Genomic DNA, 11954 nt, shown 5'->3' with positions numbered 1-11954 from the left:
TATGGACATTGGGGAGGGTATGTGCTATGGTGAGTGCTGTGAAGTGTGTAAACCTGGCGATTCACAGACCTGTACCCCTGGGGATAAAAAGATATTATATGTTTAAAAAAATAAAATTAAAAAAAAAAATCAAATTTATGGGCGCCTGGGTGGCTCAGTGGTTAAAGCCTCTGCCTTCGGCTCAGGTCGTGATCTCAGGGTCCTGGGATTGAGTCCCGCATCAGGCTCTCTGCTCAGCAGGGAGCCTGCCTCATCCTGTCTCTCTCTGCCTGCCTCTCTGCCTACTTGTGATCTGTCAAATAAATTAAAAAAATATATATGAAAAAAAAAATCAAATTTATAACCACTGTCTGGTTATAAATCTTTTATTTCCTTTCACTGGCTAGCACATAATATGGAAATTTCATCTCTGAGTCAATTAAAAGAGACCTTTAATAGAAAGAGAAACATCCACAGAAATAAACAAAAAGGTGGGGTGCCTGGGTGGCTCAGTGGGTTGAAGCCTCTGCCTTTGGCTCGGGTCATGGTCCCAGGGTCCTGGGATCGAGCTCCACGTCGGGCTCTCTGCTTGGTGGGGGGCCTGCTTCCCTTCCTCTCTCTCTGCCTGCCTCTCTGCCTGCTTGTGATCTCTGTCTGTCAAATGAATAAATAAAAAATCTTAAAAAAAAAAGGAAATAAACAAAAAGGCGAAATGCTTCCACTCACAAGAATTAATGACAGCTCAGAACGAAAACTCAGTTTGCTAATTGTTCTCACAAGAATGATGTCTCTGAGAGGAAGGGGAGGTCATTTGCAGAACATGAGGGGACTATCTCAGACCAGATCTATACATGTCTAAACTATCTAGCATGTGGGCTTTGGAACTCTCCAGAGCTTCCAGCTTTTTGTGCAGAAAAACTTAGAGGTTAAAGGCAAAGAATACTCACCTGGCCTCCCTAGACTGTCCATTTTTATAATGTTGTCCTCTTTATTCTTACACACAGCATTACACAGGAACAATCTGAATCTGAGCAAGACTAAGAAAAAATTCCCTGGATCAGAGACAAATACCTGGAAACTCTGTCATAGATCCCCAGAGTCTATAAGGTTTTTCCTATTCCTAAACCTGGGCATTAACCTCAGTTCAGTCAGGGCCCCAAATACTTCCTTAGGCTCCATACGTGTACCAGGAACGGGCTTCCTAGCCAGTTCTGACCTCTGTCCGCCAGGTATTTCCATCATAAACGCAAGTACAATGTCTAAGAACTCTTAGCCCAGGGTCATGGAAAGATTTTAAAGCTTAGAGATGAGGAAGTGTTTTCCCAGAACAAGTAGTAAGGAACATATTTTCAAACACCTCACATTTTAATGGATGCCCCCTCCTCTTCTAGGCCCCACGTAAGACTTACATTTCCTTATGGGTTCATCAACCTCACTGAAGAAGGGGAAAAATGAGAAAAAGATGATAGAAAGAATGGTCATGGTAAAGAGGATGTATAGCCAGAAGGCCACGTTGACGTGTAAGCTGCTGCCTGATTCAAACCCACCCATGAAGACGCATATAAGGATATAGGATTCTCTGTCCCAGCCCTGTCACCTCCTAAGTGACAGGGTGATGAAGTCACAATTTCAGAAACAATGGAGTCATGAATGTCTCAGTGGGGATTGGCCAAGCCTTCCAAAAACCAAACACTGAGGAAAATCAGATAGCTTCACTCTGCCAAAGCCTCAGTGGCCCCTCTAAGACTCGTCTCTTTAAACACAGCAAGGAGGAGAGGGGACTCATACACAAACTCTCAGAATGGATGTGCTCCTGCATTGGAATCATGTCTGTAGATTAAGGGAGTGGCCTCAGACCCTTCAGCTTTAGGACCAGCTCTATCTAGAGAATAAGATATCTAAGTTGGAGGGGGAAGAAAGATCAACTGTTCCTGAACAGAAAATCTGTATCTTTCCCTAGAAGCTCCAGAATTCCCTGTCTCAGTGTACTTACTCCCGTCAGGACTGGGTGTCCCATCAACTGTAGGTTATCTCCCCAGTCACAGACATCAGGGGAGGGAACTGTTTATTTTCTGAGATAATTATGTTTTCTTCCGAACTGAACAGAATATTAGGCAGAGGCGTTGCTCTGAATATCACCAAAATATGTTCTCTTGCTGCTTGGTAGCAGCTCTGGAAACGCTGGGGAGAGAGTCAAGGGATCGCACCAAGGAACCTGCTTCATGAACGCGGCCTTGTTCACAGATGGAATTTCTCTGAAGCACTACCTCCTCTAAGTTTTAACTTATTACACAGAAACAGTGTCCTGTGCTGGCTTGGATAAGAAATATGGGGCCTTAATTACTGCCCTCTGGGGGCTTCTCACCCTGCTGAGGAACTAAAACCCCAGGCTGAGAAGGCAAGGATCATTATGGGTTGAGAAAATTGGGGAATTCTTCATAGAACATTAGAGAAGAAAAATAGCTATTAAACAAATGGAACTAACAGGAGATGCTCTCCTGAGAGCCGGAGTGGCTCCCTGATTACAGGGGATGGAAACAGAAATAAGATGCCTGCGTGCTTCATTGGCTTTATTTTGAGAATACTCTCAGAAACTGAAGATTTCTTCACCTAGATTTTTAGAAGATATATTGACATAAAAATACATGTTTAGAAACTGAAATAAAACAACCTATTAGTGATTGTACTTTACTTATTATAACTAATAACCAGTAGAAAAATTGTTATCTACTGTGTTTTGTTTTGTTTTGTTTTGTTTTAAATGCTTTTGACAAAAAGGCCACCACTGTTGGTGGAGAAGTGTCTTGGGCCTAAAGATAGTCAGTGACTCCAGCACCCCTTTCTCCTCCAAAAAGGCCTTTTATCCTGATGCAGAATTCTTCAATATTTTTATTCTTTTTCATATAAAGTCTGTGTTCCCTCCTATAGACAAATTTTGGGGGAAAATCACCATTTATAATCATGAGTTAGATATTTAAAAAACAAATATTTGCCTTTCTATTTAAAAACAATGTTTGAGGGGAGCCTGGGTGGCTCTGTCGGTTGGGTGTCCGACTCTTGATTTTGGCTCAGGTCGTGATCTCAGGGTTGTGAGATTGAGCCTGGCAGGGAGCCGGTTTAAGATTCTCTCTCTCCCTTTCCCTCTGCCCCTCCCCATCTCTCTCCTTCTCTAAAAATAAATAAATACAATGTTGCATAATGATCTAAGATACTAAAGGAGAAAAATGTGGGGTTGTTGACATTTAAATGTATATAAAGATTATGTAGAAAGACAGTAATAATAGTTCAATGGAACCTCTTTTTAATTAGATATTTAGGATTATTTTTTCAATGGAGTGGTAATTGAGGAGTGAACAACATTCTGGAAGCATCATTCCAGTGTATCTTTAGCAGAAGAGATTACTCCTTATGGCTTTGGAAATGAACCATGATAAACTCTTTGTTTATACAAATACGAGGCAAGAAAAAACCTTTGTTTAGGAAGAAAACTCTTGGGCTAGCTTAAATCTCAATTTAAGTCCCAGAGGTTGAGTGATAATGGATATCTGTTAATAAATACTTCAGGCCTATCACCACATAGGGAACATTTTGGAAGAGCAATAGTTTCCTGGGAAGGATATTAAGACTAGAGCTTGGTGCAGTGTACATGAAGATATATAGGTTTAAATAACCAAGATTTGGGGAAAATAAATGGAAAGCTATTGTAATCGTGGTGTGCTTCTAGAAAGGTGAGAAAGACAACGGTTTTGCTCCTTGGGACTAATATCAAAAGGGTGGTATGTCATCTTGGGCAATTGTTAAGCCCTCCTGACCCAGCAGCCTGAAGAATCCCCGTGGAGAACAGAAAAAGATCAGGAAGAGTATTGTCATGTAAGCACTACATTTTCTGCTGAAGATAAAGCAGAGAGCTTCTTTTGCCCTGGATAGGCAACCCAGCTGCATGACCTCCTACCAATTCCTCGCCATTCCTGCCCTCTGGTTATACTCTCTCTGAACAGTAGGAGCTGGAAGACTGAGTACTACATTTCCCACAAGAATGGACAGGTGGAATCTGGGCTGGGTTCCACCAGGCTAGGTTCTCCCACGTATGGGAGATTTCGTTTTGTAGGGGCCTTTCCACTTGCCCTGAAAGTTGCTAGTCTTGGTTTTTGCAGCAGGGTGACCTTTAGCAGTGGTTTCCTGGGGTTTTTGAAACTTCATGTTGAAGATTTTGTAAGCACACAATTTCCTGTAGTAAGCCACTTCCTGCTTTGAATACCTAGAGGGTTTTCTGTTTGATGTCTAATTTTAGAGCCCTGGGTCTCCTTAAACTCATTAACCCTGGGAAGGATTACATTTGGGGGAGCAGAGCGATAGGGCCTTGGAGTTTTATTCTCTTACTCTAAGGTAGTGAAACATGAAGGAGGAAACATCTGCAAGAAATTTGTTGGGCAGATAGAAAAAAAGAGAAAGTGAAAGAAATTACACTCAGTAGGAGATAATCAGAAATAGGAAAGACATGCATAAGCCCAGAAATGAAGGCAAGAAAAATGATTTAAAACTTTTTTAAATAATCAGGATATTAAAAAAAGAATCAATATGTTAATAAATAATATATAAAAAGAGAATAAAGCGGAAAATGGGAAAAAAGAATGTGCCCCTAGAAACCGCAGGAGCATTTGTGAAGAAAAAAAGAACATACCAAGAGACTCCCCCTCCTAAGAAACAGATGCAGACCCAAAAACCAAACTGAATCGCTGCTTAATAGATACCCGTATGGTTTTTATCGACATCAAAGTGAATTGGTATTTAACAGTTCTATATCAAAAGTTATCGTAAGTATTAGACAATGAAGGGACTTTTCCAGACAGTTTTAACTTCCTATCCAGTGTAGAAATCCCTCACATAACTGTTCTGACACTGCCAGACTCTTTCGCATTTCCACCGACAGGAATTCCTTTCAACTCAAAACAACCTATCCAGTGTCTCCAACTTGGATATCACTCCCCTCCTTTTGCCTCCCTTCTCTTCTCCCTCCCTTCTCCCTACTCCTCTCTCCCTCTCTCCTTCCTCCACCTCCTCCTCCCTCCTCCTCCTTCTCTCTCTCTCTCTCCACAGTCCCTTATACACCTCTCTAACTAGAGGGTTCCACATGAATGCTTTAATGACCCATTATGACCAACATTATTAAAAGAGGAGACTGGGGCGCCTGGGTGGCTTAGTGGGTTAAGGCCTCTGCCTTCGGCTCAGGTCATGATCCCAGAGTCCTGGGATCGAGCCCCACATCGGGCTCTCTGTTCAGCGGGGAGCCTGCTTCCCCCTTTCTCTGCCTGCCTCTCTGACTACTTGTGATCTCTGTCTGTCAAATAAATAAATATAATCTTTAAAAAAAGAGAGAACAGAGAGGAAGAGCAGATAAGTAGGTAAGAATGAGAAAATTATGTGGAGGAACTTAGACAAGAATAGTTTCATTTGATAATAAAGCAATTTGGGGCAGCCATGATGCTTTAGGTAGAAAGAGAAAATCTACACCAATCCCTTCCTATGCATCTATATTGTACTATAAGATATGAAAGGAGCATGGCACTCATATAAGAAAACAATCTGGACAGAACATGTTGACAGTATTCAGATGAATTGAGAGGAAGGATTCAGTCATGGTTCTGGATTAAATGTTTCTTAGTCTAATAGGCACTATGAGCTTTTCTTCCCCTGAAAGAATGACTCTACCTGTTGCTTTAGAAGAATAAGATAGCATAAGTCATTCACCTAGCATTTCACCTGGAAGTGGGAAATTTGTTTGGGATTTGGACTGAATTTAAGCAACTGAATGAAGCTGAAAATTCAACAAAAAAATTCCTGGTAATGTAGGATTTTTCTGAGAGTCTCAAAATATTTATTATCTTTTTTTTCATATAAACATACATAATGAGGGTCTAAGAAGCCCTCTCATGTCTGGGATATGATGTCACAGGTGATTCCTTAGAGCCTCAGCCACTCTCAAACGGATGGTCCAGGGGTACAGATCTCAACCTCAGAACCCCTGGGCTCTCTTGCTACCCTCACAAGTAGCGAGGGATCTCTTCCCATCCCATCTTCCTTCCTTCCCAGAACTTCTCTCCTTGGTGACTCCAAAGGACAGCCTGGAACAAGAGGAAAATTATTTGATTATACCTGTGACCCAGCAGATTGTAACTGCCATTTTGGACAGCAGAACAATGAAAGAGATGCAGATTATAAAATTTTCTGTACATCAGTAAACACTCAGAAAAATCCTGGCAGGACAGGACTATATATATGATTCTTGACTTATTGTCCGGGAAATACTTGTCACAAGAAATTACCGTTTCTTAAGTATATAAGAAATGTTTTAAGCTCAAAAGATTTGTTCCTCAGTGACCAACCTTTTCTTGTGCTTTGGCCTGATTCTCAAAATATCTGTGCATAAAGCTATATAATATAATCATATAATATATAATATTATATATGTAGTATATAATACTACTAATACTACTAATACTACATATATAATATTATATATGTAGTATATATATAATATTATATAATATATGTAATATAATATTATATAATAGTTGTATTATTATGTAATTGTTATAATAACTATATAATGGGATATGTTACATGAGCTATAAAAGTCAATCCTCATCAAATAGCCCACAACTTTCACCTTACATAGCAGAAAGAAAACAAAAGTTTAACATGAAACATTCATATTGAGGGAGTGATATGGTGGACACAAAGAACTCAATGATGTCTAAGTTGAAGGACCAAAAAACCAAGAATCTGGTGCGTTATCTCTCTGTAATTTCATGAAGGAGTCACAGAACAGCACAAAGGAGGAAAGAACTAACCTTGCCTGGAGAAGCAAGTACACAATTTGCAGGGATTATGGTCACCTGGTGGTCAGAATGTTCCCCAGAACAATGGACTTTCAGTCTCCTCAGACTGTTGGTAAGATTCTATCCCTACAAAGTCCTTATGCACTTATCCCTATCACAAAAACAGCTTTATAACAAGTGCCTGGAAAAGAGTCACCTAATTTTTTTCATGGGCATGAGAAAATGGTAGCTTTGTCCCTGAATCATTTGAGAGAGAACCCTGATAAAAGGAGAAACATCATTAAGTATAGATGAGAAAAGAGAAACTTTTCCACCTAAGGAGGAATTTTCTACCTCCTTTTCAATCTAAGGAGACCTTAGATTACGATGTTAGTGAGGGCTCAAAACGAAACTGCCACTTGAAAAATGTTCTCCCTGGAGAGAAGACAGAATTCTTGAGCTAAACAGAATGTGAGGGGGCTGCCTCATGGAGACTAGGTTGGAGAGTTCCCAGCCATCTAACACGTGGACATTGAAGTAACTAGAACCGCCCAGTTTATGGACATAATAAGCCCAGAGGTGAAAGGCAAACAATACTCACCTGGCCTTCCCAGATGGTCCATCTTTATCTCATTTTCTTTATTCTTACGCAGAGCATTATGCAGAGAATACCTGCATCTGAGCAAGACTAAGATGAAGCACGGTGAGTCAGAGAGCGTCATCTGGAAATTCCTCACATATCCCCAGATTCCCCCAGGCTTTCCTATATCCTTATGCCTGGGCCTTACTTCAACTCAGGCAGGGCCCTAGATACCTCCCCACACTCCACAGATGTATCACAAACAGGCTGTCCAGACCAGTCCTGACCTATGTCCCTTGGGTACTTCCATCATATATAAGATTATTATTTCTTTTTTTTTTAAGATTTTATTTATTTGACAGAAAAATAGAGATCACAGGTAGGCAGAGAGGCAGGTAGAGAGAGGGGGAAGCAGGCTCCCCGCTGAGGAAAGAGCCGGACCTGGGGCTCGATCCTACGACCCTGAGATCATGACCTGAGCTGAAGGCAGAGACTCAACACACTGAGCCACCCAGGTGCCCCAAGATTATTATTTCTAAATCCTCTAGCCCTGGTTCATTAAGACCTTGAAGATCAGAGAAGAGCAGACATTGTTTCCTTGTTCCCCGCTTTATAATGTATAACTTTTCCTCCCGCCATACACACTCATACTTTTCATTCCCCCGTGCACCAAGGCCCTCCATGGTACTTACATTTCTTTATATGTTGGTCTATCTCAAGTAAAAAGGGAGAGAACATGACAAAGAGAAAAAATACAAAAAGCATAGCAAACAGGGCATAGAGCCAAGGAACACCATTTGGGAATAAACTGGCCCCTGGTTCAACCTCCGCCATTTGAGATCTGAGAGTGTACACAGAATTCCCTGCCCCAGCTCTCTCACCTCCCAGGTGATCAGGGTGATGAAGTCACAGCTTAGGGAACAATAGGAGGGTTGAGGATCTGGATGGGGATTGGCCAAGCCTCATTCTATACATACTGTATAGAAACAAGGACTCTCAGGGAGTTTCACTTCTACCGCAGCTCTGTTGAACCAAAACTACTAGACTATCCAGCCAGACCAATAGGAAGGTAGATTGCTACACAGATACTCAGAATGTGTGGTTCGCCACATGGGAACCACATCCATTCACAAAATGAAGGAACTGTTTTGCTTCCCTAGACTTCATAGCCCTAGAGTTAGTCTTTGTCAGAAGAATGATGTCCAGTCGAAAGACCACATTTTCCTAAGGAGAAATTTCAGATCCTTCCCTAGAAGCTCTGAAATCCCTGTCTTTGTGTGCTCATCATGACAGGATTGTGTGTCACACGGATCATGGAAACCTCTCTCCAGTTGTGTCAACGGGGAGGGAAGAGTTTATCTTTTAAGACGGGGGTTATGTTCTTCTAAATTAAACAGAATATCAGGCAGCAGGGTTTCTCTGATTATCACTGTCCTTTAAATATCTAATTCCTAAGCTACTACATAAACCCATCAAACATGCTTCAAAGAACTTAGATCAATCAATTCTCCCCCATTCAAAAGAGCACATAAAAGCAGAAGTTGTCTCATGCTTCAAGCCACTCTCTCCAAAGATTTCCAGCCCCCTGCCCAGGCAACACCCCATCCCGGCACAACTTCCCCTGAACACAAGGATCTAGATCCTTGTCTGAACTTCCCTTCTCTATCTCTAACGTGACCAGTGCACACCCAGTCACGAGATGCTGGTGTGTCTCCACAGTCTTCACAGCTCCCAAGACCTGTTCTGGACCATCTCCAGGAGCCTTCATGCCTAATCTCTACCTGCCATCTGTATGTACTTCCTCTTAAGGTCCACAAACTCCCTCTTGCTCACCCAGAACAACAAAGAGAAGTTATTGACACAATAACACTGCCTAAGAACAGAAATAGTGGCCAGTGCTGGCTTGGACAAGGAATACGAGGTCTTAATACTGCCCTCTAGGGGGCTTCTCACCCAGCTGAGGAAATAAAACCTCAGGCCAAAAAGGCAAGTGTCATTAGGGGCTGGGGAAATTGGGGCATTCTTTATAGCACCTGAGAGAAGAAAAAATATCTATTAAACAAATGGAACTAACAGGAGATGATCTCCTGAGAGTCAAAATGACTTCCTGGTTTCAAGGAACATCAACAGGGAATGAAAAATACCTGTGGGTCTTTATTGGCTTTGTTTCTGGTTGGGTCTCAGAAACTAAAATCCTTCAACCCAAGCTTTATTAGAACTTATCAGGGTAAAAATGAATGTCTAGAAACGGAAATCAAAAACAGCATTGGTCCCATTTTACTGTTAACCACACTAATATCTACACGATTATGTTACTTTGTTTGTGTTGATGCTCTCACACAGAAAGCCTCATGAGCCTTCGGATAGCTTTTCTCGTCAGAGACGTTTCAGTGTTCAGTAAGGACAGGCTTTGTTGGTTCTCATTCAAAGGGCTAGGTGAATTTAATAAGGGCTTCTATGTGCATTATAGCATTCTATAGGCCAATGGAAGGAACAAAGACACAGCGAAATGATCACACCAGTGGGATAACAAAATGTTCCCCCCTTGCCCTGAGAAGAGGGAGGTTAGCAGCTTTAGAAACATGACTTGGGGGGCACCTGGGTGGCTCAGTGGGTTAAAGCCTCTGCCTTCGGCTCAGGTCATGATCTCAGGGTCCTGGGATCGAGCCCCACATCGAGCTCTCTGCTCTGCAGGGAGCCTGCTTCCTCCTCTCTCTGACAGTCTCTCTGCCTACTTGTGATCTCTGTCAAATAAATAAATAAAAATCTTAAAAAAAAAAAAAGAAGAGAAACATGACTTGGTTGTACAAACCATTCATGTTGGCTGGAGTAGATAGCACTGGCAGGTATGAGGGGTGGAACTGGGGTGGGATAGGCCAGACCAGGACCCCACCTACTCCCCTCTTTCAGTGGTGTTCGTTCATTTCCAAGTATAGTGCATTTTCTTTTTTTTTAAATTTTTTAAATTTATTTTCAGCGTAACAGTATTCATTGTTTTTGCACCACACCCAGTGCTCCATGCAATCCGTGCCCTCTCCAATACCCACCACCTGGTTCCCCCAACCTCCCACCCCCCACCCCTTCAAAACGCTCAGATTGTTTTTCAGAGTCCATAGTCTCTCATGGTTCACCTCCCCTTCCAATTTCCCTCAGCTCCCTTCTCCTCTCCATTTCCCCTTGTCCTCCATGCTATTTGTTATGCTCCACAAATAAGTGAAACCATATGATAATTGACTCTCCCTGCTTGACTTATTTCACTCAGCATAATCTCTTCCAGTCTCATCCATGTTGCTACAAAAGTTGGGTATTCATCCTTTCTGATGGAGGCATAATACTCCATAGTGTGTATGGACCACATCTTCCTTATCCATTCGTCCGTTGAAGGGCATCTTGGTTCTTTCCACAGTTTGGCGACCGTGGCCATTGTTGCTATAAACATTGGGGTACAGATGGCCCTTCTTTTCACTACATCTGTATCTTTGGGGTAAATACCCAGTAGTGCAATGGCAGGGTCATAGGGAAGCTCTACTTTTAATTTCTTGAGGACTCTCCACACTGTTCTCCAAAGTAGCTGCACCAACTTGCATTCCCACCAACAGTGTAGGAGGGTTCCCCTTTCTCCACATCCCCTCCAACACATGTTGTTTCCTGTCTTGCTAATTTGGGCCATTCTAAGTGGTGTAAGGTGGTATCTCAATGTGGTTTTAATTTGAATCTCCCTGATGGCTAGTGATGATGAACATTTTTTCATGTGTCTGATAGCCATTTGTATGTCTTCATTGGAGAAGTGTCTGTTCATACGTCTATACTGCCTAGAGCAATCTATACTTTTAATGCCATTCTGATCAAAATTCCACTGGTATTTTTCAAAGAGCTGGAGCAAATAATCCAAAAATTTGTATGGAATCAGAAGAGACCCCGAATCGCTAAGGAAATGTTGAAAAACAAAAATAAAACTGGAGGCATCACGTTACCTGATTTCAAGCTTTACTACAAAGCTGTGATCACCAAGACAGCATGGTACTGGCATAAAAACAGACACATAGACCAGTGGAACAGAATAGAGAGCCTAGATATGGACCCTCAACTCTATGGTCAGTTAATCTTTGACAAAACAGGAAAAAATATACAGTGGAAAAAAGACAGTCTCTTCAATAAATGGTGCTGGGAAAACTGGACAGCTAAATGTAGAAGAATGAAACTCGACCATTCTCTTACACCGTACATAAAAATAAACTCAAAATGGATAAAAGACCTCAACGTGAGACAAGAATCCATCAGAATCCTAGAGGAGAATATAGGCAGTAACCTCTTCGATATCAGCCACAGCAACTTCTTTCAAGATATGTCTCCAAAGGCAAAGGAAACAAAAGCGAAAATGAACTTTTGGGACTTCATCAAAATCAAAAGCTTCTGCGCAGCAAAGGAAACAGTCAACAAAACAAACAAGCAACCCACGGAATGGGAGAAGATATTTGCAAATGACAGTACAGACAAGAGATTGATATCCAGGATCTATAAAGAACTCCTCAAACTCAACACACACAAAACAGACAATCATATCAAAAAATGGGCAG

The 11954-nt window shown here is 41.7% G+C and overlaps 1 long non-coding RNA gene across 1 annotated transcript; it reads right to left on the bottom strand.

The window, feature by feature from the left end:
* Nucleotides 1-5838: 5838 nt before the first annotated feature.
* LOC111159666 lies at nt 5839-8223 on the bottom strand. The gene is made up of 3 exons (XR_002641423.1): nt 8070-8223; nt 7399-7485; nt 5839-6101 (listed from the first exon to the last, which is right to left on the bottom strand). It is a non-coding gene; the product is annotated as an uncharacterized LOC111159666 (long non-coding RNA).
* Nucleotides 8224-11954: the final 3731 nt, after the last annotated feature.

Source organism: Enhydra lutris, unplaced genomic scaffold, assembly GCF_002288905.1.
Source record: "Enhydra lutris kenyoni isolate GAN:26980312 unplaced genomic scaffold, ASM228890v2 scaffoldscaffold69, whole genome shotgun sequence".
In the NCBI taxonomy this organism is placed as follows: Eukaryota; Metazoa; Chordata; class Mammalia; order Carnivora; family Mustelidae; genus Enhydra; species Enhydra lutris.
Note: the sequence above shows the minus strand (reverse complement) of the source record. Positions and strands in the feature narration are given on the sequence as shown.